The sequence below is a fragment of the Lissotriton helveticus genome, chromosome 9 (assembly GCF_964261635.1).
Source record: "Lissotriton helveticus chromosome 9, aLisHel1.1, whole genome shotgun sequence".
NCBI classification, from domain to species: domain Eukaryota; kingdom Metazoa; phylum Chordata; class Amphibia; order Caudata; family Salamandridae; genus Lissotriton; species Lissotriton helveticus.
This window is the reverse complement of record NC_136070.1, coordinates 908,383,705-908,410,292: the sequence shown is the minus strand read 5'-3', so window position 1 is coordinate 908,410,292 and position 26,588 is coordinate 908,383,705. Positions and strand designations below refer to the sequence as shown.

Below are 26,588 nucleotides of genomic sequence, written 5' to 3'. Positions count from 1 at the left end.
CACACTATTTATAATTACCTTGTAAAAAATATGTTTACATGAATTTATATGTTTTTTTTTTACTATATCTCTAGTTTAAATATTTTACATTATACCTTTTATGGTTCTTTTTAACCAAACTAAAGGAAATATCTTGATGTTGAACTAGATGAACATTTAAAACTAAGAGCTGAAGATTATCTCCTACTATTTACATCTGAAAATCACTTTGATTTGTATTTATGTTTTTTAGAGTCTCTCTATTTTTTGTTCTCGATTACAGCCCCCCTAGCTTATCACATTTGCTAGAACTAGAACTTGGTAGAGGAATAGAATGAGAAAACATTGCTTCTCTTCCCTTTTAATACTCTAATTAAAGCAATGAATTCTTTCAGACCTTTTATTGCAGTAAATGAATGAATATTTTTACTCCCTCTGCTACTTTCCCACCTGTTCTCTCTTTAGTCAATAAATATCCCCACAGACTTTGCTTGTCGTACAGTTTTCTCATGTTCTGAGTGCTGACCAATACTATATTGTTTTTTGAAAATTCCAAAATGGCTGCCCTTGCCTGTGCATGCGCTCAAATGCTTAATAGGGTGACTAGATTTTGAAAAGCAAAAATGGGATGTTCCACAAACATAGAAATAGGACTACACTTTTACATTAACACATGGAAAAGAAAGACTTAACTCATCGGACTCACCAACTTAGAAACAAAGGCAATAAAGCATTAACAGGATTTAAATTCAACAAATACACACATTTTAATCACTAGTTCTTATGTACTGAATTGTTTAACCTAATGGCTGCTTCTGACGGCCAACGGCCATCGCGTGCACTACCTTTGTAGTGCTGCGCACGTCCGTTGGCCGCCGCGGCCCCGCCCACTCAATAGAACGTTCCGCACTAGCGTGGAACGTTCGGCGCAGTTAAGGGGTTAATGTATTTACAATAGTTTTTAGTGTATATGCTTTCTCAACCACATAAATAGAAATAATAAATACAAAATTGTACTTTTCTTTTCTATGTAATATTTTGAGTGGCTCTGGCAATGAGTTACATGAAATGAAACAGTGAGATATACTCTTTGTACATCATACTAATTAATGGAATAGAAAACATACTTTAAATAGGATGTAAAACATTAGTACTGATTATTGGGACTAATATCTGCTGAGTCTTATTGGTGGTATGAATGAAAACTCAAAATAAGGGATTTCGACTTTACAAGTTGAAGTGATTTATTGAGTGACACCAAAATTCAGCCCTAGGTGATTACAGAGTGCATTTGATCCTGTGAGTTGTTGTAATATTATCTTTTTATGACCATGTTCATCTGAATTGACCCAAGCACCTTGAGGAAATTTATTTATCAGTGTGTCTTAGATACAAAAATTCGCTGCGACAGTTGTTCAGAATAAATAATTGAGTCAAAGATATTGAACATGTGCTTGCAAACTAATATAGAAAAGAATGAAGTAGGGCTCAACATGGTTAATTTCTCTCTCGCTTTCTCTCCTCTGCTGTCTAAGTTTTGTATTCTTTCTCTTATTCTCTACTCCTAATTGATATTTTTTCCTTAATATTCTGCCTCTCCTTGTTGCTCTCTCATTCTTCCCATCTGTCTCACTGTCATTGTGCCCCAATGCTCATGTTTTTCTGTTTGCTGACATTGTTTCTGCTCCCTCTCTTATTCTCTCACTCTATCAAACCCCATCTCTGTTTCCTACTCTCCAACACTCCATCTAATTTGTCACTCTCTATGTCGCTCTCCCTTTTGATAATTATATTTTTATTGGCACTTAGGATACATCAAACAACCTCAACACAACAAAGGGTAAGTTTCGAGCACTAACGCCACGCTCTCACAAACGGAGAGTTAGATAATACAAACCCAGTGCGTTCTCCCAAATCATCCCTATTCTCACAGATGGGCAGCTGGGCAAAAAGGAAAAGAAAGAGGATGGATAAAGTCTGAAAAGTATGCTACTCCTAGGCTAACTCACTTTTTCGTGACATGCTTCATCATTGGCGCCTATCCACACCCTCATAGGATGGTACTACCAGGGCGGACTCAACCTAAAGGATGGGAGTTCCTAGATAAAGTCTTGCTGAATAAGCAGGGATCCAGATAAAAAAGAGAGAAAGTTAAAAATACCTCAAGGAATACCCAAATAATTTTTTATTTGTAGGGTACCTGGGGTATAGATAAAAAGTATTATAACGTTTTTATTGAATGTTAGTTGTTCAATTAACACCAATATGTCAATGCCAATATGTTTCGGCCCAAATCATGAACCCGACCATGTCTGGGGCCTTCGTCAGGGCTACGTAATGTATCCCTGCCTTACTACGCATGCATTCTAGGCACATACGTGAGGCCTAAGGCTCTAACCTGAATCAATATTCCATCATTGAAGGATACCTTTTTTATGGAATGTTCATGGGTCATGAGTGTCTGGTATGTGGTGCCGTCTTATAGTCACACTTTCTTCAAGGATCAGAAACCGCTGGTGCATCCGTGTGTCACCGCTTCTCAGACCGACACTGTTCGTAGATGCACTGGCAGTGTTTGAGCCTTGATGCAAGTGTGACTACAGGACAGCACCACATGCTAGGATTTAACCCAGATCTGTGACTGGAAGTGAATATTTGATTTGTTCATCATTTCGTCCATCATCTGTTCTTTTTGCATTTGTCACCCTAAGTGGGAAGGGTATGCCCAGATGTAGGCCCTGTGTGCGCTATAGCAAAACAGACAAGGTGATGAACGGAATGTTGTACATTGGCAAAACATTCACCCCCAGTCACAGATCTGGGTTTAATCCATTGTTATTTTGCTCACCACGCCACCCCAGTTCAGACATGGCCATATCCAAATCAGTCTTGACCCTGTGCCTCATGAGAACAGTCCAGCCCGAACCGCCAACCCATGTCTTCCTTGGACTGGAATCAAGCATCCAAGGACCGGTGTCTGACTATCAGCCGTCATTATGTTATCAAAGAGAGGGAGGTACCCTACTATTGCAAATAGGGACAGGGTAAGTACAAGTAACAAGTCTAAAGCGTCCCAAATTAAAGGCACAAATGTGCACACAATGTGGCAAAACAAATTCAACTGAGTTTTATATTAACATTGAATGACAAGAGGAACGGTACGTCAGCAAACACAAAGTAATAAAAACCAAAAGATATAGTGATATAAAAAATATTTTTCATCTATTTATTACATTCACAAGATAAAAAATAATTCACACATAAAAACATTTCATGATTATATTTAGGAAAACAAAGTCGACGCTGCGTTTTGGTGATTCAAAGGATGTTCACCTTCTTCAAGACAGTTTTCTAAACAGTAGAGAACAGTTTTATTATTTATACAGTCATGTGTTGCTGACGACAACCTCTATCATATCATTAAAGTTCAACTAGAACTAGCGCTCTATTTATCTAAAACAATTGTTAAGAGCTCACAAGTTATTAAATTGACACAGTTATTACACATACAATTTCAGATACATATATAAAAAAAACACAATAATTTAAAAGGACCTTATCTAGTCTTCCAATATTGCTAGATGTTTATACTTTTAATATCAAAATGACTTTAGAAGAAAAACATTTTGACTATCGTACCTTTCATTAGCAAAGGGCTATGACTCCTCCTAGTTTCAATTTAGACCAATGAAGGCACAATAAGGCGAAGGCAACGTATCTTAGCAATCTCACCCAAGGTACACACCTACATTGTATTAAAAAAAAAATAGTCAGTGACAGGTGATTCTACTTCCACTTATGAAAATTAGAAAGAAGGATTTTTATCTATACATACCACTGAGTCAATGCTCAACCTATGAAGACCTTCGTTGGAGCCACCGTCTTATTTAAAATAAAACAAACTGTTGGGGCAAAAAAGATAGTTTTTCAAAATAGGGAAGTCTAAATTATCCCTCTCTGATTGTTTTTTATTTGTTTTTCAAAGAGATCTTGTAAAGCATGACTTGCCTAAAAAAAGCCTGTCAAGAAGCCTATTTTAGGCCTACTTGGAAGTCGCAACTGGATATCGACTAGGCTTGAAACAACACCATAAGTTTTCTCTTCTAGATCGAAGAATCTGTAAACAAATTATAAAAACAAGTGTTTTACTTCTAATCAGTGTTTTTGTAATGTTTTTAGTCATGGTTCCCTTGTGTTGTTCAAAGTAGAATATTTTACCTGATCTTGATGTGTAGAAATCTCACTGTGCAGGTTTTAACTTCTCGACAGGCCTGAAATAAAAAAATCGTAATGCCGGATATTAGATTTCCTCCTATTTATAACTAATTGGAGTACTTGGGGATATTGACAATTAGAGATTTATATTTATTCAGAGCTAGGTCATTACAAGATACTGGTGACTGTTAGTCCCCCTTGTTTTTCACCAGATTAGCGGTCCTCCTAATCTGCATTTATCAGAGATACATCCAGCAACATTCGTATTCCGCTTAGAGCGTTATATGCCCTCAACTCGTCATAAAAAATCTATGAGAGAATATAATCTATAGTCTTCCACTGGTCAAAACCGCCGGCGATGTTATATCCGTAGGGATTGACATTTCTATAAATATACCTACACTTATCAGCCGTCATCAGCCAGGATAGCTTGACTCCAGTGGCGTAGTGAGCACGGGACCCACGTCTGGGCATACCCTTCCCACATAGAGCGAACAGCAAAACACACAAGGTGATGGACGGAATGTTGCACAATGGCAAAACATTCACCCCAGTCACCGATCTGGGTTTAATCCATCGTTATTTCGCTATGCCACAATATTCAAGTTAGCCTGGCTGATGAGGGGTGATAACTCGAAACTGGTCACAGGATGCTTGTTTCCGGTCCAGGGACGACCTGGCATGGCAGTTCAGGTTGGACTGTTCCCATGAGGAACAGGGTCAAGACTGATTTGCATATGGCTGGGTCTAAACTGTGATGCATGGTGAGCAACAAAATTATTGATTTAGCCCCGGATCTCTGAACTGGGGGTGAATGTTTGACATTGTTCAGCATTCTGTCAATCAATTATTCTTTTTGCAAAGATGAATCATGTCACGATAAAGTGAGTTAGGCGTCGATGTCAATATCTTTGGATATCATTGCAGGCATAGGAAGTAGCATCCTTTTTAGACTTTGTCCATCCTTTCTATCATAACCACATCACAAATACACATAACAATTTTGCTTGTAGTGCTCTGGTGCCAGACATGTTTCTGGCTCTTGGTGCAGCAGTCACAGTGCTCCTGCTCCTTTCAATAAGGGGTCTGTCTTAGATGCTGAACAAGGACACAATGAGGTCTCAGGATTTCTGCATGGGTCTAGACAAGATAATATGTGAAAGAAATGAACAACTGGGATTTGTGGTGAAGAAGGTGTAAAAAAACGAAAGTGTTGGGGTAGCACAAGAGAGTGGGAAAGGGCCCACGTTTGCACCTTCTAAGGGGGAGAGGCAAACATGGGGGGGGGGGAGAATATGTAATGTTACATCTAAGATTCTTGCTAAACATCAAAATCTACCTCCCTTAGCGCAATGCACAACAGGTAGCTCAAGCAATTCTTTATCCTGGTGAAAAGGATATAATGGAGCTGCAGAAAGCGCTGTCCCACTCTCTAAGAAGTCAATCTGACTCCCTCAAGAGGGGTCTCCAACATGCTAATGCCTGTTCCCAGAGCTGTCTCTGTTTGTGTATTAGGACACACCGTAAACTCTGGAGCTATTTGCCCCTTGAGGCTTTTGCTTTGTCACTCCCAGATGCCATAACTTCAGTTCCACTGTGCACATGTGGATGCATCCATTGCAGGTCACTTATGCCTAGTTGTCCTTCTTTATTACTACGTTTTAATAGCTTGGTGGATTCTGAAGGTACTGGAAGGGCAGGATTTTTCCCCAACTAGTGTCATCCGCCTCTGATGCCGAGGTCATCTCGTGGTAGGCTTTCTCCACTAATGTCCCAGTCCTAGCATTCTTCCATATCATCCCCTGCACCACATGGACCCCTGTAAATCTCTATTAGTTCAAATACTCTCGAATTGAATGGTCATTTGGGAGGTATTCCTCTCTATTCTGCAAAACAGTTGAAATATACTCAGAATTGAAGGACTCATCACAGTGCTTATGATGGCCCCTTCACTTCTCATTTACCAAAGTTCTCTCAAATGTAATCCCTAGAATACATTTGAACTCCAGTCATGGTCCAGTTGTAAACTGGTATACTGACGTTTGGATTTTGTGTGAGCCCTCTTAAGACATTTTGTGGTGTTTTATTGGCATCTCTCATAGTACCTTTCACTTTCGGGGTGCCCTATTCCTCTGAGAGGAGCACTGACTTTTACACAATGTTTTGGAATGGTTCAGGGCTCCTCTTCATGTAACTTATTTCTCCACTGATGCTTTCTAATGCTCTATCTGACCAGTGTTTCAGTGGCAGCCGTCTTGGTGCTGATGTCCTTTGATGCTCAGCGTTTCCATGTTAAAGTACATGCATGACTGTTCCGAGAAAAAGGTCGATAATAATGACCCTAACCATTGCTTTATCCGCCAAGATGTTTTGATCTTAACTTTAGCAGCAGGAACTCTCAATGGGCACTTCCATCACGTAAGCCCTGGGCCACGCCTTCTTTGTCACCATCTATCAAAATAGATATTTATGCTACATATTTTTCTAATTTCTCTCCCTGACCTTCAAATCCCATCCCTCACTTCCTGTCTTTTTACTCATGTATACTCTTTAATTCCTTCTCATTCACCTATTGATTTGTTTTTCTCATTCTCTTATGTTCTTTATTTTTTCTTCCTAGCTTCCAAGCTTGCTCTTTTTATACACTACCAGCCTTATTTGCTCCGGATTGCCCATAAAATAAGCTTTTACTTTATTTATTCCTTGTTATGTAGGTGACTTTCTCAAGACTCCTACTGAATGTGGAGGCAGAGAGTTGAACATGTGTTCGCAGCTCTGTAGATGAACATAATTATACATACACATTCACAGTGTTCTCATTTAACCTGCGAAGACCAGTTTCTAATTCGGGATATGTTGCTTTGCATCTGTTTAGGAAGGAACTCCCAACGGAATTTCCAGCACGTGTAAAACACACTAGAGAGAGGAGACACATCCCAAATTCAGACATAGGTTTAGTGCAAAAACTAGCTGTTTAAGATTGGGTGCATGTTACAATCAATCAGCGTGTCATAAAGAACATTAACTTTTTAATGTATTTCCAACCAATAGACCTTGACCCCATAGCTCTAGTACCAACTGGCCTAATATATAGGCGCGGCTCATGCATGTAAGAGCAGTGGAGCCAGGTTGGTGGGGGCGGGGGGATTCGACAGAGGACCAGGAGGGAAAATTAAAAAAATAATTAATTTCTGTCAAAATTACCCCCCACCCGGCCCCACCGTCCCAACGCTCTTACCTGGACGGCCGCGGCTGCTAATATGTTAGACTGATTCAAAAGTTGTTGTTACATCCCCCACTATTAACACCCTATTTAGTCTAATAGCCTAGCATGACCGACTGCCTTTCTTTTAGGCCCTAATTTCTCACCTCCAGGAAATAATAGTCTCGAATAACTTTAGCTCTTCAGGTCCTTGCACTGCAGATTTACTTCAGCCTACCCTGGCCCGGAGGAAGGTTGCCTAAGAAGGTGATACTTAATCCTATTGAACTAAACATATTCTCCCTAGAATTCCACTGGCACTCAGAAATGTGTAGGTAGGAGTTCCTTTTCTGCCCCCCCCCCCCCATCCAGCATCCATGCAAGTGTAGTAGTTTTAGGAGCCGTTATGTGTTTTGCATAGCATTGCTGCTATATGGACAATTTTTTTGACTTTGTCATCAGACTCTTCAGATTACAACTTAATGCAAAATTATGATATTTGAACAAGTATAGGCTGAAGCCGCTGCTAATTATAGCAACATTATTTATAATTTGTTTGTATAGAAACAGCAGCTACATAAATATTTGGTGCATGCCCCTGTACAGACATTGGGGTGAAAACCAACTAAGTAGTTCAAGAAGAGGTGGAGAAGGTAGGTTTTTAGGAATTTCCAAAAAATAGGAACTCAGATATGAGGTCTCAGTGAAGTCCAAGCAAGAGAATTTGTGATTTTGACCAAGAAAGCTTTTCAGTATAAGTAGTTTAAGTTGTATGATGTTACGACTTCTGAATTCACTAACATTTTGCATTGTCCTAACCGATCCGAACAAGCAACTATATTTATATGTGACTAAATCTGTGATAGAGCAGGCCATAGCTATATCCCTGCAAAGTCCATGCTCCATATTTCTTAGATGTGCAGAGGTGCAGAATGGAATCATGATACTGCTCCTGGTTGGCAAGTATTTCTTGGAAGGGTTGTGGCCTAACTATATTTGGTTCATCCAATAAAGTCTTTTCGCCAGGCAAGACACCTAGGGGCCTATTATCAAGAAATAGTGATATTTATCGCAAAACATGGTTAGCGACTTTTTTGTTATCGCTGGATATTTTAGCGGGGAAAACATGCTATTAGCAACGTTTTTCTCCATTGTGCTAAAATATCCAGCGATAGCGGCGAAATGTGATATTCTCGCATTAACGCCAATGGGGGCTTAATCTGAAAATCCACCCCCCATTGACTATACAGGTAAGTCAACTTTTTTAGCAGGCGTCAGTTTATAGCGATAATCGCGCTTAGTGCGATTTTTTTTATCGCTTCGCCTGCCTTACTAATAGGTGATACTGTGTTAGCGACTGTTTTCAGTCGCTAACAGTTTGGGTACACCCTCTTTGCATGTCATTAGCGATAAATATCGCTGACATGCCCCAAACCGGTCACTTTCGCCTAAAGGATGTCGCTAACTGCTATTAGCGACAGCTTGCTAATAGGGCGGTAAAAATATCGCCGCTTTAGTGGGAAAAAGTCCCGCTAAAGCAGTGATATTGCCCTTGATAATATGCCCCCTAGTTCTGTCAGTCTCCTACATTTCCCAGCAGTGTTACATACAACAGATCATGACAATCAAATCTTATGGAAACACCTGACATTCTCTAAGCTCAGAAGATGGGGTGCTAGCGGATACATCCCTGTACAAAGACATGCACAGAAGGTTTTATTATTTATTTTTTAGGATGGGATTCCCCAACCAGAGTTAATGACTGTATTACCACGTACAGTAACAAAGTGTAATATCTTGAGTGGGTCAATTGTTGAGAATCATAATATTTGTCTGGAGGAGCGAGGAATCCCTTGACGTGAACTTTTTGTGTTGTGTGCAGGTATTTGAGTGATTGCAATCATTGCAAACATGCAAGCTTTGTATTTGTAGCATTGAAGTTGTATGTGATCCGCTTTTCCATGGTTCTAGCATGTTTAAAATGCAAGAGCAGATTCACAGATGTGAATAACTAATATAAAGAGATGGCGGCAGGGGAGATATGGGCGAACCTCAATTTCGTTTGCTAAGTTTAGGATTGGGTAAAGCTCATTAAAAGAGTGGCCAACCTGCACATACATATGTGAGTTTGCATCTTATATGTGTGACTGCTGATGAAGAATAGCACTGTGCTTGTCTTTCCAAGAGAAATCACAAGGCGATCTCAAACTTTACTCTAGATGGCATAAATCATGCTCTTGGGTATGATTTGTTCAGGAAATGTTTCACAAATTGATGCTTACTATACTTGTGAGCATGTCAAAAAGCAAAGAGATTTGGTAGAAAACCTGGTTGCAGTACCTTTTCCCTCGCACGTCCTCCTCGCCATTCACATTGCAAGAGAAATTGAAAGGAGGGATTGGTTTCTTTCTGCAAACTTGTCTGTAGAGGTGGGTTGCTTAATGAGAATGGAGAGCAAATCCTACCTGATTTCACTGTATCTCTTGACTACCACCACAGTGGACACACAGGTGGTACCCTACCAATTTGAAGCCTGGCCCCATGTACCTTAGTGGAGCATCTGATCTCAGATGCTGAATTTGTTTTTCTGCCAATCAAAGAAATTATCAGGTTACTGATGTGATGTGTGGCTGGGGCTGATTTACCTATGCAGTGATAAGTAATAAGGTGTACGTACATAGATATCAATCAATCAAAATGGATAGCAGAACTGACTTTACGCTCCCTTAGACCACTGATAACATCACCGAGTGGAATCCACCCATATCTAGACCTGATGGTCTAGATATGGGTGGATTCCACTCAGTGATGTCAGCCAGAGCCAGCCAAGTGGCTTTGTTTCTCTGGAAAATGGACAGAACCTGGAAGGTCACTGCCATTTCCAAGACAAGGACAACCTAGCCACAATGGCCATCATGAAAGCTGAGCAGTAAAGGGCCATGTGGGGATGAATTCATTTGTGATCAAATTTCGGAACTTAACGGTAGAGCCTTGTTTGAGTAAAAACTGAAGAAAGGGCCACTTATTCTTTATTCAATGGGTAACCAACAAACACCCTATGACACTTTAAAACAGTTGTGTTGTAAATTACATTTTACAAGTTGCAAACCAACGCAATTTGCGACTCGCAAATTGTAAGGGTAAGGGTTGTACTAGGGGCCAATATTTTTTAAGGGCAGGCAGTGGTCCCAGGGACCACTACCTGCCCTTAAACTTTTCATTTTTTATTTTTTAAATGCATCCCGTTTTCCTTTAAGGGAAACGGGCTGCATTCAACAACAAAAAACTGCTTTATTTATTTTAAAGCAGTCCCAGACAGGGTGGTCTGCTAGGCCCAGCAGGCCACCATACCTGGTAGGGCCTGCCATTCCTAATGGGCTCGGAAATTGCGAGAGGCCCCTTAATATCCATGAGCCTCCCAATTTGCAACCGCATTGGGAATTGCAAAGAGTGTTAAACACACTGTTGTACTTCCAGTTTTGCAACTCGCAAATTGCGAGTCGCAGTTGCGACGCAGTTTGCAACTCGCAAAATTGCTGGTCGTACATCTTTCCCTAGGTCTTTAGTACTGAACCTTCCTCTTGCGGTGACATTTTGGTCTAACATATATAAGCAGACGGATCAGTGACTTAATATCAAGGGACATAATATGGAATGCCCAAAATATCGAATCCAAAATATCTAAGTACAGAATATCGAATCCCTATCTACAAACAGGTAAGTACCAAAATATGGAATCCAAAATATAGATTGTTACAAATATAGTTAACTAAAATATCGAATTTTGTAAATGTATTAAAAATAATATGAAATTAATTGAATATTAAAAACAATTAAATAAAAAATACTTGAAATAATGTAAAAAATCTTAAAATTTCAAAATAATAAATGTAATGTAAAAAAAAGTAGAGAATTTGTTGGATAGTGAGAGGGTAAAAGATACTATTCCCACTCCAGTGAGTGCAACAGTAGGGAAAGCGTTGGATAGCGTAGGGTTAAAATTACTATTCCCACTCCAGTGAGTGCAACAGTAGGGAAAGCGTTGGATAGCGTAGGGGTAAAAATTACTATTCCCACTCCAGAGAGTGCAACAGTAGGGAAAGCGTTGGATAGCGGGCGGGTCAAAATTATTATTCCCACTCCTGAGAGTGCAATTGTAGTGAAAGCGTTGGATAGCGGGCAGGTAAAAATTACTATTCCCACTCCAGAGAGTGCAACAGTAGGAAAAGCGTTGGATAGCGAGAGGGTAAAAATTACTACTCCCACACCAAAGAGTGCAACAGTAGGGGAAGCGTTGGATAGCGTCGGGGTAAAAATTACTATTTCCACTCCAGAGAGTGCAACAGTAGGGAAAGCGTTGGATAGCGGGGGGGGGGGAGAATTACTATTCCCACTCCAGAGAGTGCAATAGTAGGGAAAGCGTTGGTTAGCGGGAGGATAAAAATTACTATTCCCACTCCAGTGAGTGCAACAGTAGGGAAAGCGTTGGATAGGGTAGGGGCAAAAATTACTATTCCCACTCCAGTGAGTGCAACAGTAGGGAAAGCGTTGGATAGCGTAGGGGTAAAAATTACTATTCCCACTCCAGAGAGTGCAACAGTAGGAAAAGTAATGATTTAATGTTAAAATAAAATTACATTAATTATCAATACCAATAAAAAAATTAATAAAAAATAATTACCAATTAATACAAATTAATTACCAATTAAAAAATAAATTACAAATTAATAAAAATTAATTATCAATTAATAATTAATTATCAATACATATAAATAAAAATAAATATTTACTTTATAACAATTAAATTACTTCCCACCCTATTCCCTTATAAACCCACAACCTGCTCCAAATAAATAATACAATTAACATAATTATCAATTAATCAATTATTACAAATTATTTACCAATTAATAAAAATTAGTTACCAATTAATAATTAATTATCAAGCAATTAATTATCAATACATATAAATAAAAATAAATATGAACTGTATTACAATTAAATTACTTCCCACCCGTTTCCCCTATAAACCCACAACCCGCTCCAAATAAATAATACAATTAACATAATTATCAATTAATCAATGCATAAAAATTATTTACCAATTAATATAAATTAATTACAAATTTAAAAAAATTACCAATTAATAACAATTACTTACCAATTAATAATTAATTGTCAATACATATAAATAAAATTTGATATTTAATTTACTATAATTAAATTACTTCCCACCCTATTCCCCTATAAACCCACAACCCGCTACGGAACTAAATTACGCAGAAATTAAATTACATAACATTCATAACTTTAAAAAAAATAAACATACATTACAAAATTAATACATCATTTTAATACATATACTACAATACATAACACTATAAAAATTCGAAATTATGGAAATAGATATTTTAAATTCGATATTATGGGAATAGATATTTAAAATTAGATATTATGGAATTCCATATTTCATACCCCAAATTCGATATTCTGACTGACTATATTTTGATAATTCGATATTCTGGGCAGTCTATATTTTGGAATCGATATTTAGGGTGTTTACCAAGCAGACATATTTTCATGCCACAACAAATCATCGAATAGTAGTTTGAACATCTGCTGTACTCGTCTTTGAAGAATATGCCTATATTGGGCTTGCAGGATGCTGACATGACAGTACTGCATGTGGGTTTGATTCTGTTACATCTTCTAGATTCTGGGGAAAAGATTGCAAGAATATTGGGTTGTTTACAGGGTGGGATTTCAGGTGCACGTTATTTTGCCTGAGTTCCTATCTCAGGGGAAACACATTTCAGCTGATGAGCCTTCTTAACAATAAAGGGTCATTTTGCTGTCCGTTTGGAATAGGCTCTTCTACACTGCCACACTGTTCCCTGGCCTGAGCTCTATCAGTGAACTCGGAAAGGATATGTAGACGAGAAATGCACCAAACACACGTGATAGCAAATGACCTGCCATAACTCCCTTCTGCCTTACATGAATGCCTGCTGTGTCAGGGGTGACCACAAAGTTGTGTCTGACGACTTAGCCGAACCGCATACCTCTTAATTTTTCTGAAAAGAAGAGTTGTAGTGTTAGGTCTAAGTACCAAGAAAATAGTTTTTAATTTGGCAAGCATTGCTTTCTTAGTCACTTTTACCTCATTCACCAAAACTGCTGCAAAACATTTAAAACCTCTAAACCTAGATCAAAAATAAACTTCTTCCTGGGACCCACACCTCCGATTCACAGTCTAAAACAATGATGTTGTTCTCCTTTCAACCATTATCAGGCCCAGTATTCTGCTTTCCAGTTCCCCCACCTACCATATCCGCTCATAACCAACTTACAGTACCATTAATCTAAGAAAGTCACCATTGTCACCTTCTTGCAGTGTCTGCCAGTGCCAACCCTTTCTCTTTGAGTCCTTGTGTGAACACGAACATGAACATGTCATCCCTCTTATCTTCACTGCATCTTTTTTCCTCTGGGATCCACTGCTGAAAGATGCCATTTCCTGCCTCCGAGCCTGTATGTGACTTCAGTGGATTGAGGAAGCAAATTCCCCCCCCCCCCCGCCCATTTGCTTCTGTCTTGGGGCATCTATAGTTCATGTTACATTTGAGTTAACACAGCATTTGAGCTGAACACAGGTCTGCTTCTGGTGCCCTGTCTACTGTGAAAGAGATAAGGCGCCTGCTCTGTAGTTTCAATGTGATGCCATAAATAGAGTAGCATATGTATTGCAGCGTAAAGCAACTGAGTTTCAGGACTAACCTGCCAATGCTGTTGATTGATTAGACCCATCACTGTCTCTTTGTACACATCAAAATTTAATTTGATCTATTTTAGACCCCTTAATGGAACTCCAGGATTGCTAGGGATGAAGACATAGAAAGCAATGTCAGGTCCGGAAGCAATCATTTTTTCTCTTTATTATCATTCAGCCCACCAGAGCCCACCCCAGTACATTCTGATACTCCATACTCCTGCGGAATCTGAAAGTAATGCATGTCTGACAGGCCATTGGTGCTTTGTGACCCTACAAAAATTCTGGATTTACACCTCAATCCATGTGAAACCCTGATCTGATGGTTTTATTGTCATTGTTTGTAAATTTCCTTAACCATGATCAAAACTATCATGTACATCCTTTTACAAAACATTATACTTAGGCCTGCCTTAGTGGTGTAACACAAAATGATGGAGCTCCCCTGCAGAATGTTATGAGGGACCCCTGAGTCTCCCATGTCTCACAGATATTCCTTGGCCTTGGGCTGAAAGGGGGCCCCCATGAAAGGTTGGGGGACCTCTGAAGGCTTTGGGGCTCTCCTGTGGGGCGCCAGAAGTGCTCATGAAGTCTTTGTGCCTAATGTGGTGTTGGAAATAAGTTGGGTCTTGATCCACCCCACATTAGTCAATAGATTGAGCACCTGCTCAGAGATCTGCATGTCCCCCGAAGGCTATTGGGTTTGTATTCCTGGCAGTACTGTCTCAGCTGTTCATCTTTTCAAGATCAATAATACCAGTGCCCGTGATATCCCTCATTTTGAATACTGTGCAATATATTGCAAGAATACCGTGATACCCTGCATTTAAACTTTACCACAAGCATAGCACTAAAAGTGCATTAAACATTGTAATACCACATGAATATTACCACATCTTTTAGCACAGGGTATGTCACTGCCCACAGTGAAGTGAATTGACACTGAGTAATATTAACGGCAGGGCAACATCTGCTCCAATCCATTCTAGTAGAACTGTTTTTGTACCTAGGGCTAGCATGAGTTTGAGTAGAAGTAAATCTTGTGAGGAAAGGTTGATGTTGGAGTGGGTGCTACTAGGCCGAGTGTTGAGGTCAGTAGGGTTGGAGAGAAATTAATTTTAATTTGTTGTATCTTGGACCATAGCGGTTACACCATTTTACATGTGAAGCACACATGTTGACTCGAGCCCGAGGATTCCTCACAGTGCCAGCATCTGTCCAATTGCAGTATTCCCAGTTTATGTAGCCTAGATGGAGTCCAATAAGATTTGTGCATCAACCAAAATCTGTATTGTACGATTGCTGGTGTGATTTTTGCTAGATAGGGAGAGTGCCAGATATTATGCCAGGTAGAGTCTGAGAAGTGTGAGATCAGGTCTTCTGAAATGTTATGACAACCATTTATTTTTCAGGTTTTTAAGGAGGTGTAGTCTTGGAGGCTCTAAACGTTTATAGATGTGAGATGTGACATGACCTATCCTTTTGAGTTTGCTTAGAAGGTTGGGGAGGTCTGGTTGTGTGGTTTCGGAAAGCTCCTCATGGAGCTTTTAAGTTTTAAGCAGTTGTAAAGTTTGATTTGAGGGGGGTCATACTTTGAGCCCAAGTCAGCAAAGGGGATAGGGTTTAGTATTGTACCTAGATCTCCAATGGAGTTAACGCCTCTTTCTGCCCATTATTTCCAGAATAGGGTTCTGCCTTCAAATTTGATTTTATGACTATGCCATAGAGAAGCCATGGTAGAGTCGGTGAGATGGTTGGACAGTGTTGTTGTATTCAAAATAGGGGGATGGTGGGGCTTTTTCTACTCTCAAGGAGGGGGAGGTCCAGCATAAACAGGGACCCCTGTCAAAGTGTCAATGAAGAGTTGTTATGGTGTTCCTTAAGTAGGAGGAGTTTGAAGAGTCAACCTAAGGCTAGAAACCACTGAGTCCCAAAGGGATCTGCAGTTGGAAATCCATTTGTTGGATTTTAATGCCCTCACACACCCTTTCAGGTGTCATGCTTCATCATATGGGCTGCTCCTCGTTGGGTCGGCGGTGCAATACCCAACGGGCTCACCTCAAAGAGGGGCACTTTGTCGGAGATATTTTATCCAACAGCCGTATGGTGAAGTGTGGGTGTGGGGCCAGAGGAGTGTAGACGTGATAGTGGGTTTAAAATAGGGCTGGGAGTACCTGAAATAGATTATTTTATTCTGGGGGTCTCCTACCCTAATTAAAAACAGTGAAACCATCACTCATTGGAGTGTAATGTCTCCTACTTGTGTGTCAGTTTGTGAAGGATAAAGGTCTTTGCACCGCCGACCCAACGAGGAGCAGCCCATATGATGAAGCATGACACCTGAAAGGGTGTGTAAGGGCATTAAAATCTAACAAATGGATTTCCAACTGTAGATCCCTTTGTGATTCAGTGGTTTCGAGCCTTAGGTTGACTCTTCAAACTCCTCCTACTTGAGGAACAGCATAACAACTCTTCATTGACACTTGGACAGTGTTGTATCAACACGTAGAAGGACTGCTACTGTATCTTCTATTATGGGGTAAGAGTGGGCCACAGGTAGTTTTATGAGGCCACGGATAGTAGTTGGGAGACAATTTGGAGCCAGGGTGGCGGGGAGTCCATGGGTGTTAATCCACCATTTACTCTGGGCAGCTAGGTATGCTTGTTGGTATCTATGGAAGCCAGGCATATTTATGCCACACCTCATTTTGTTCAGTTTTAAGATGGGACCAGCGGTCCTAGCCCTCTTCGTTTTCCACATGAAGTTCAAAATAGCCTTGTTCATGGCGTGAAAGGAGTGGTTAGATAGGTTTATGGGGCGCATGCTTGAGAGAAAGTTGACTAGGGAAACTATCATCATTTTCGAGGTGTCTTCCCAGCCCCACCAAGTTAGGAGTTTGGGAGACATGGAAGACAATAGATCACTAATTTTGGAAAGTATTTTACTCTCGTTGATCGAGACGTAGGCATGTAGGTCTTTGCCAAACCAGATATATGAGAGACTTATGTGCAGTGTGCGCTATGGGCCCACGGGCGAGCGAACCCCCTTCTTTCCAGTAAAAAGAGGTATAAGGCAGGGTTGCGTATTGGCACCCCTGTTGTTTTCCCTCTTTATTAATCAAATAGCCACAATTTTAAATAATATCCCGCCAGATGCCCCAAAAATTGATGACACAGTGGTATCTGTCCTATTATATGCTGATGATGCTGTTTTAATCTCCCGTACCCCTCTAGGCCTTCAGTGACTTATTAATGAATTTGCGAATTTTATTAAGGATAGAAAACTTTTAATTAATAAATAAAAGACTTACACCATGGCCTGCGGTAAGAAGAAGAAGACACTAATGCCTTTTTTTTCTTGAGGGTTCAAAAATAGACGCCGTTACATCTTTTTGCTACCTTGGTGTCACCTTTGAATATAATAGCAAATGGGTATGTGAACAAGAAAATATTAGACACAAAATGATAAGGAACACCAATGGTATTTTTCGTTTTGCTAGTAAACTAGGGGATCGTAGATTACAAGATATGGTAACCATATATAATGCCAGATGTGTCTCCTCAGCTCTATATGGAGCCGGTATATGGGGCCATTCATCTACAACCCAACTTCAAAAAAACGAAAATTGCTTTTTAAAACGACTACTCTGTGTCCCGGTTTTGGCTAATGATTTAATCCATCAAGAAACCGGCCTGAATTACATATCAGATCTAGCACCCTTACGCCCATTACTTTTGTGGAGTTCGATCTGGTATAAGAGCGAGACAGAGTTCACTCAGAAAATAATTGTAGACTGCCTCAAATTAGAGCATGCCTCCCGCATCCCATGGCTCATTTATATCATACATTGGTATAATCTATTGTTTGATCTTAATATTTTAAAGATGTCCGAATACATAATCCCCTTCACAAAAAAGGAAATCAAGGATTCCTTTTTGTTATATAAAAGGGAAGGGCGACTGAAGCTAACTGGGACCCAAAAAACTGTTGTGTGTTATAGGTAACTCGAACTCAAAAGTGGGTTCCAGGCTTACTTGACCAATGTATCTAGACCTTCACATCGTTTTGTTTTAACACGCCTGAGGTTGGGGATTGTACATCACTTGGTATCTTTTCCTGTAATAGGAGAGAGATCTACTGTGTTATGTCCATGTGATAATACCTCTAGCCAGAGTTGCTGCCATTTTTTACTTTTTTGTAAATTTTATATATTCTTAAGGACATTTTATCTGAAGCCTATCCTTTTAAAATACAATGTTTCGTACAACAGTGGATGCAATGAATGTATTATGTGGCCTTAAAAATACAGATATTTGTTTTCGGGTTGCACTGTATATACTGAAATGTAGGACAATAAGGAAATCGATAATACCATAACTACCACAAATTAGTAGTTATGTTGATTCCTTTACAAAGTATAATACACTTTTTGGAGTGAAAATGTCTAAAAAGTATTATAAGATCACAAATGTTTACTTAGGCAAATGTCACTTTAATGAAAATGTATAAAGGACAAAAACCTTAGCTAAAATACTTTTTAGCACTATGCACTTTATTGTAATACCTTTCCATTTGCTGCTACTAGCTTGTACGTTAGTGTTTACCCAGGCACATGTCACTTTAATGAATAATGGCTATAGCCTAAGTTAAAGTACTTTCAGCATTATGCACTTTATTGTAATATTTTTCCATTTGCTGCTATTAGTTGCACGTTGTTCTTGAGCTATTTTTTTAGTATTTATTAAATATTGATGTCCCGTTGGTGCACCATACTGTGGGTAAATATATGGAATGTGCAGTCAACCCTTTCTACTTTACCAGGGCAATTGTAAAATTTTACAATTATGATGATTTCACGTTATATGAATGTATTTTTAATGTTGCTTTTATGGTTGTGTCATGCAAACCGAATAAAGCTTTCCAAACTGAACTGAAAAACTGATGTACGGGATAGCTTTGTCTGCATATTCAGTGAAGATCAGAATGTTGTTGGTGTAGGCTGCAGCTAGTTGCCTGACCAATTGAAATTGGACACCTTTGATGTTGCCATTCGCTTTTAGGGAGCATAAGAGGCGTTTGATAACTAATAAGAATAGGAGAGGAGAAAGGGGGCATCCTTGTATGGTACCTTGGACTAAAGGAAATGAGTTGGATAGGCAGCCGTTTATCCAGATTTTCACCACTAGAAATGTATGCAGAGCCATCACCATTTGGATGAAGTTCTTGCCTCCTTGGAATTTGCGGAGTACTTTGTGTAGGAAGGTCCAAGAGACCTTATCAAAGGCTTTTTCTGCGTCGTTCAGAAATCCAGTTTGGGTTGGAGAAATGAGTTTTAGTATCACTTCCTCTAGTCTTTGTGGCAAGAATATGATGCATATTTTCCAGTCGATATTGATTAATAAAAACTTTTGATGTCCAGTGTAGCCTTCCCTTCTTTAGGGATAACAACTATTGTGGCCTCGGAGGCCGAACCAGAGATTTGACCAGTAGATGCACACAACTGGCACAGGGCAAGTAGAGGTTCTACTAGAATGACAGAGAATGTTCTGTAGAGGCTCGCTCTGTACCTGTCCAGACCTGGACCCTTAACTGGCATGAAGGATTTAATGGCAGATTGGATTTCTTCAGAAGTTATTTCAGCGTTGAGCAGGAATCTGTCCTCTGCTGAGGCTGATGGGAGTGAGTAAGTGTTCAGGTATAAAACACAATCTTTTGGGTTGATTATAATTGTTTGGAGTATAGAGGTCAGAGTAAAAATTTTGGAAGGCCTCCAGAATCTCGGGAGGGGAATTTACTGTGTGGTCTGATTTGTTTTTGATGGCCGTGGTGATAGTTTTGGAGTATTTCATATTATGAACGAGGGCCTTTACGCATTTGTTTCTAGTGGTCAATTTCATTGCATTTCTCTATTTTTGCACTCTAATACTTAGTATTTTGTTGTTCTCATATTGTAGTTTTGCACAGCTTAGGGGTGTATTGGGAGCAAGTGGAGTGTCTGATGGATTCCTTAAAGGACTTGATCTCTGATTTGATGGAATTGAGATGGTTAATCAGGGATTTGTTCCTGGAAGCAGCTAGGTTCATTGAGGTGCCCCTGAGAGTAGCCTTCAGGGAGTCCCACCTAACCGAGTACGAGGTGTCACCAGTTCTGTTTTGTTGCAGGAATTGTTGGTTCATTTCACTAATATTGGATTTGTATAGGTCGTCCTCCAGGAGTGCGTCATTGAGGTGCCAAATCTTTGGGGGTGGGTGAATATCTGTGACTGAAAGAACAAGAAATATGCATGCACTGTCGTTAATTAGTGTAGGCTCAATCTTGAGGTTCTGTGCCGTGAGGACTAGAGGTTTATCTATTAGAATGTAATCAATTATTGTGAAGGTATGATGTGGGGAGGAGTAAAATGTCTAGTCACTACCACTCGGGTTGAATAGTCTCCAGATGTCAATTAGATTGCTGTTCTTGCAGCATACTTTCATCGGTTTATGAGTCCTGCTGCTATGAAATTTGTGTGAGGCGATTTCATTTATGACACTGTCCACTGGAAGGTTGAAGTCCTACCCCCCACACAATGACGCCAAAATTATCTGGAATATCTGAGAGCCACTTATGCAGATCCTGCCAAAAGGCGACAGAGTTATCGTTAGGATTTCCATATTTACTATAGCAATCTCACAGTTTTTTCTTAGTATCCTAGTGATTAACCATCATCCCTGGTAGCATGTGAGTGGGTAAGGATAAATATACCAGATCTTTTTGTGAATAGGTTTATGACTCAATTTATTTTAGCTATGGCTGGGGAAAATAGTCTGTCCACGACCCAGGGGCAATAGAATATGGCACACTCAATATAAGTCTCTTGTGAGGAGAATAATGTCTCCTTTCAGTTTATTGCAATAATTGGCAATTGTTTTCATTTACTGAGTGTGATAGACCTTCAGTGTTTAATGATATGATTCTGATGCCAACCATTGGGTAATGAAAAAATTGTGAGGTTAGTGGAGATTCGATGTCGGAATGCAGGGAGGTATATGCAAATAGCCCTTCTAAGGGTGAGATGAACTTTGAGGTGAACAGTCTGGGTGGTGATTTGCGTGCTTCAGTAGTTTGGGCCTTGGTGGTGGTTTCAAATTCAGTTGAAGGAGAATGTGACTGAAGTCCGTTCCATGGACAGAAGAGGGGTGGTACGCATGGAAAGCCAGAGCCATGCAGAGCTGTAGGGGGGTATATGATGTGACCTAAGGTTTTGGTGGAGAAACCTGCGAGCGAACAGACTTAACGCGGACATGTGTGGGGTATACCACCACAACTATTTGATATCTGTATTGACAGCCAGCAAGAAGGGGAGTAAGAACATGGGCCATTGAAAATGCCTTGCAGCCCAGCTTGGGGGACCATACACATCGGCAATACATTTGGGGGGAGAGGGGTTGGGGAGGGGTGTAAAGGGAAGAGCGAGAGAACGGGGAGAAGAAAGTCTAAGAGAGAGATAAACTTAAACAAAATGGAACACGAAAACCTATCCCACCCATCACTCATCCCTTGAATTGCAGGTGAACTGCATTTCCCCACCTCATATTGAAAAGAGGAGAGGAAGGCTACGAAAAGGCCGGGTCTAAACCTTGGCAGCAGAGCTCCACCCTAATGGTAGAACATCCTAGTATAAAATATACAACTCATTGTAGACACAATATACACACAAAATACATTCACTTAGCCTTGAAGTGGTCCAATGAGACATAACTTGGAGGAATTGGTAGGGAAAGTAACATATGTGAGTAAGCAAACTTATTGCGGTGTCATTAGTGCAACAAATCACTTTTGCGTAAAGTGGGAGGAACTATACATTAAAGCATTCTAAGGCATCCACAAAAGTGCAATAACACTACACCATGGAGGCATGTGAACATGCACATAAGCAAGCACATGCACAAAAGCAATAAAAAAAAGCATAGCAGTGTAGAGCATCCAGAGGTTGTTATAGGATTAGTAATGAACAATTATGCTAGACAGTTACAAACCGAATGAGCCGGACTGGTGTGTTGGTACAGTGATAAACTAGTTATGACAGAAAAATCAAGATCATGACTGCTTCCCCTATTTTGAGCAACTCAAATGTCAGGGGAAGAGAGGAGGGATCGGACGGGAGAAGCATATCGGCTCAACAATGCTTGTTAGTATAGAGTCTAAGGACACATTTAGTTAGGCGTACACAGACGTGCGAAAGCACATGCACAATATCAGAAGAGTAGAGAGGTCAACCTAGATGCAGTATGAGGGATAGGGTCAAATGGACATATCTGTTTAGTGGCTGTATACAGAAAGGCTTGAAGGTCGGTAGTAGTGCAGAATACCTTTGCTTTGCCCTTAAAAAATATGCAAAACCTTGTTGGGCCGGTGAAGGAGAAGGGGATGCTGCGTTCTCTCAGACCTTGAAATAGAACAAAGAAGCCCTTACTTGTGGCTACAGTTTCCTTTGAGTAGTCCTGGACAATCATGATGCGCAATCCGTTCCATTCAACTTGTTGATTATTCCTTATGTGGACAAGGATTAATTTGGTGTGATGATAACACAATGATGGAAAGATCATTGTTCTTGGTTCAGTGGAATGACCATGTGTGGAGTTGGGTGGAGTGCTTAAAGGGATCCTGTGTGCCAGTTTGATTTCAAAGTCTTTGTCAAATTTAAGGCCCAGGGTGAGGGGGATCCAAGATTCCATGAATTCAGTGCAGGAGTTGCAGTCTTTTTCAGCATTCTCAGGTAAGTCAAAGATACATAGATTTATTCTCTGGGTACGGTCTTCAAGTTCTGAGAGTTCTCTTGCCATCGTCTTCATTGAGTGGTATGAGAGGTCCAAATGTCTTACAGTTGAGGTGTTGGAATCTTCCATGGAACTAATTCTAGACTCGGCATCCGTGAGTCTGCTGGAGAGACCCCTCATGTCATCAAAAACCTGGACATCTTGTTGCATAGCATCCCTGCGGGTTTAGTGTCTTGGGCTAAGTCTTGGAGAGCACTCAGGCACTAAATGATGACTTCAATGTTGGCCGACATATCACCTTTGGGCTTAATTGGCGAGTCTGGGATTGGGGGATCAGGTTTGGGGAGAGACAGCGTTTACAAAATGCAGTCATCACATCGCAGTTCCTTTACAACGTGGTCGTTACAACAACCACGTTGTTAGAGCGCGATGCCTTTACTACGCAAGTCATTAGATCGATTTGCTGTAGGGGGCACCCTAACATAAGGAATAGTACAATTTACTATTCCAACACCTTCCCTACTGTTGCGCAGGCTGGAGTTGGAATAGTAAATTATACTATTCCTAAGTCCAGCACGCCCCCTATAGCTTTGTAAAGGTATCGCATTCTAACAATGCGGTCGTTTTAACGGCTGCGTTGTAAAGGAACGTAATGTGAAGGCATGCGTAGTTACATGTTATATTCGATTTGGGTCACTTGTGAGGTGCTTTTTATCCTTGTATTCATTGAGATATTTTGACTCTTATCCCTTGTGATCAGCCATCTTATGAGAGAAGCAGACTGTGAGCTGAAGTATGAGATAGCTGGCTGGTGGATGTGAGTACCATGGGGGCACCGCGGGAAAACATGAGTCAATGAAAGTCCATATGGGGAGCACAAGGAAAAGGGCATTGTCTCCTGTTGAACACTGCTTGTCTGTCTTCTGTATTGCTCACTGTTTGCTGGCATTGCCTGGCACGTTGTTTTGTAGGAAGCTGCAAAGAATGTACCTTTGTTGGTAGCACTGATCTGTTGTCAAAACACTTGATTGCCTGATGTCTCTTTGCCTGTTGGTGTGGATTCCTGGGGGACGCCCGCTGGCCAGTTTCCTGCCACTTGACAGGGAGGATAATGAGATCTAGGTCAAGGTACAGGCTGGGGGCTGGAGAGTTTTTGTTGTGGTCTACATCTGAAGGGGTACTTTGGGTCTAGAAATGGAGGCAATCAGGGCATACCATAAGGTCAGAGTTAGCACAGGCTAAGCTATGAGCCATTTATGATATGTATGGCCGCCATTTTGAGGTCAGGCATTGGGTATTCTACATCAAATAGGCTGAATAGAGGGTCAGCGAAATACAGACATCCGACCGTCTATGTTTTACTTTCAGTTCTATTCTGCTTTAATATTCTGAGACAGGAACACCTGTTTTCATTCAGTGGATTTCAGGGCTGCGCGGGAGGCCCAGAGATCAGGGCGCCATACTGCTCAGAGGTTGTGTAGGCCTCTAATGGTCCCTATATGGCCCATGCGGCAGTGCGTACTACGCTGAGGTGCAGGAGGCAGATACCATGAGCATAGTGCTGTGGCACATGGCCGTGGGAGCAGAGAGGCACTGGAACAGGGTATATACGCTGCATGTGGCATGCTTAAGAGCCCGCTACTTATCTGGTCTTGGAGCTGCTTAATGCTGCTTAATGCAGGTAATGTGCGGCTGTGGTGTGGATCAGCAATGTGGAGGTGTGGCAAGAATGGCATTGACCCCGCAGTTGGAGTGCTGCATTGATACAGGGGCTTTAGTCCAGTTGGTCCAAATGGTCGCTGATCATGAGGCCGGCATGGAGTGAGGGAGCCAAAGAGAAATGTGCAGAGGTGGCGCACGCCATCTTGGGCAGCAGCACGGTTGGAGGCCCGAGAGGTAAAGATAGATTTTCAAATCAATCAGCTCATTGAAAACTTCCTTCGGTAGCTTAGCCGGTGTACTGCAATTGTCGTGCTTGAGGTTGGGTCACTTCTTTGTCGGGATGGATGATTTAAGGTATGAAGTGAGTGGATGGAGCGTGGAGCCAGCAGTCTAGGCAACCATTGTTCTCAGGCTCAAGCTACGCCCCCCTCCATCCCTCTCTGCCTCTAATGAATTTTCCTCTCTGCTCACCTGCTAAGTGACAGAGGCACAGAAGTCGGGATGCCTCTCAGTTTGCAACAATTGTTTGGCAACATTCTTGCCTATACTTTGTGCTAACTCTTAAGGGACTACCCAGGGCTGGAAGCAGGCTGTATGCAGAAAGACAGGATGATATTATTCTCGATTACTGTGCATGCTTTTTCCACACAGGTTTAGAGATGGATGCCCCACAGCCCCCCAGGCTGGGCCCCTCCCACACTGCGGAGGTTGCGGGGGCTTGTGTAACACCCTTGTCCTGCCTTTCACAGCCAAAAAAATGCGCTGCCATTATTTCAGCACCTAAAATTGGAGTTCTAGATTTGTGCTCCCCACAAATTTCCAAATTATTTACTATTCTTTATTCCAGTTTGTGCTGACAAATAATTAACTGCCTCACTCTCCAAATTCAGTTCAATATTGTGATACTCAATCCTATCTGGTACGTCTTTTCATTTTGGGGGTCCAGAAAACCCGCTTTTCACACTTCCTATCTGCCTATATCACTTATTTCTGTCTTCTGACACCTCATTGACAAACAAGAAGTCGTCAGAAAAGTGCATGCTTTCTAACTTCTCTCATACTGGCAACCTAGTGCCAGAGCACGCAGCACTAAATAACATACAATGCACAAGCACTCTGTTGGCACTGCATTGATTAACATGCCCAAATTGTCACACTGCATCCCCAATGGGTGACAGCCTCCAGAATGGGCAATAGTCAAATGGCATATTTCATATTGCACCTGTTGACATGGCTGATTTGGAGACTGCTCTTTTATCATAGGGATTGTCAATCTAGTCAACACTGGCATAAACGTCTGCACATCCAATTTTATTAACCAAACCATTCACATATCCTGGCTCGCGCCAGAAGAGGTAATAGATCAGCCTAAACTCCCTATGTGTTATTGGTAGGCTACACTCCTAACGTGAAAACAATCAAGTAGGTAAAGCAGTAATTAATATGAGCTCACCAACATGTGTTATGCAAGCTTTCTTTGATTTTTACTCAATCTCACTAGGATGTCCTTGGCCGACTTTAAGTTTTGAGCCACCTTTTCACCCATGAACCATTGTTGGATCCATAAAGCCTACTGTAATACCTGAACTTCTAAACGCGGAGCACTTTCCTATCCGTTCACTCATGCAAAAATTCATGGTATAGCCAACCTTTTTCAACTTCCTCCCTCAGCTTCCTGTCTGCAAATCGTCCCACCACCCCTCAGCCTCTCTACTTAAGGATCATTCCAAAGAAATCACCAACAAGCTATTTTCTTTTGCCTCCCAAGGTTGCTGTTTTATGGGGCCCACTTTCAGTTTGTGGCCTTTTAAACCCCAACTACAACATATCTCTAGAGATCTGTTTTATGGATCTGCCACGACAATCATCTGTGCATGTCCACTTTGCCTTCTTTTGAATGAGTGCATCACAGCTTATAGCCCTGTCTTTGTCCGGCCCATTGCATGTCCCTATAAATAGTTCTCTTTGCTTGTACTCAATTCCCTTGCTGCATATTATTA

At 40.8% G+C, this 26,588-nt stretch overlaps 1 protein-coding gene across 1 annotated transcript in view; it reads left to right on the top strand.

The window, feature by feature from the left end:
- LOC144781982 (sodium/calcium exchanger 2-like) overlaps positions 1-26,588 on the top strand; it is a 1,191,301-nt gene that overhangs the window by 418,702 nt on the left and 746,011 nt on the right. The window lies entirely within an intron of this gene.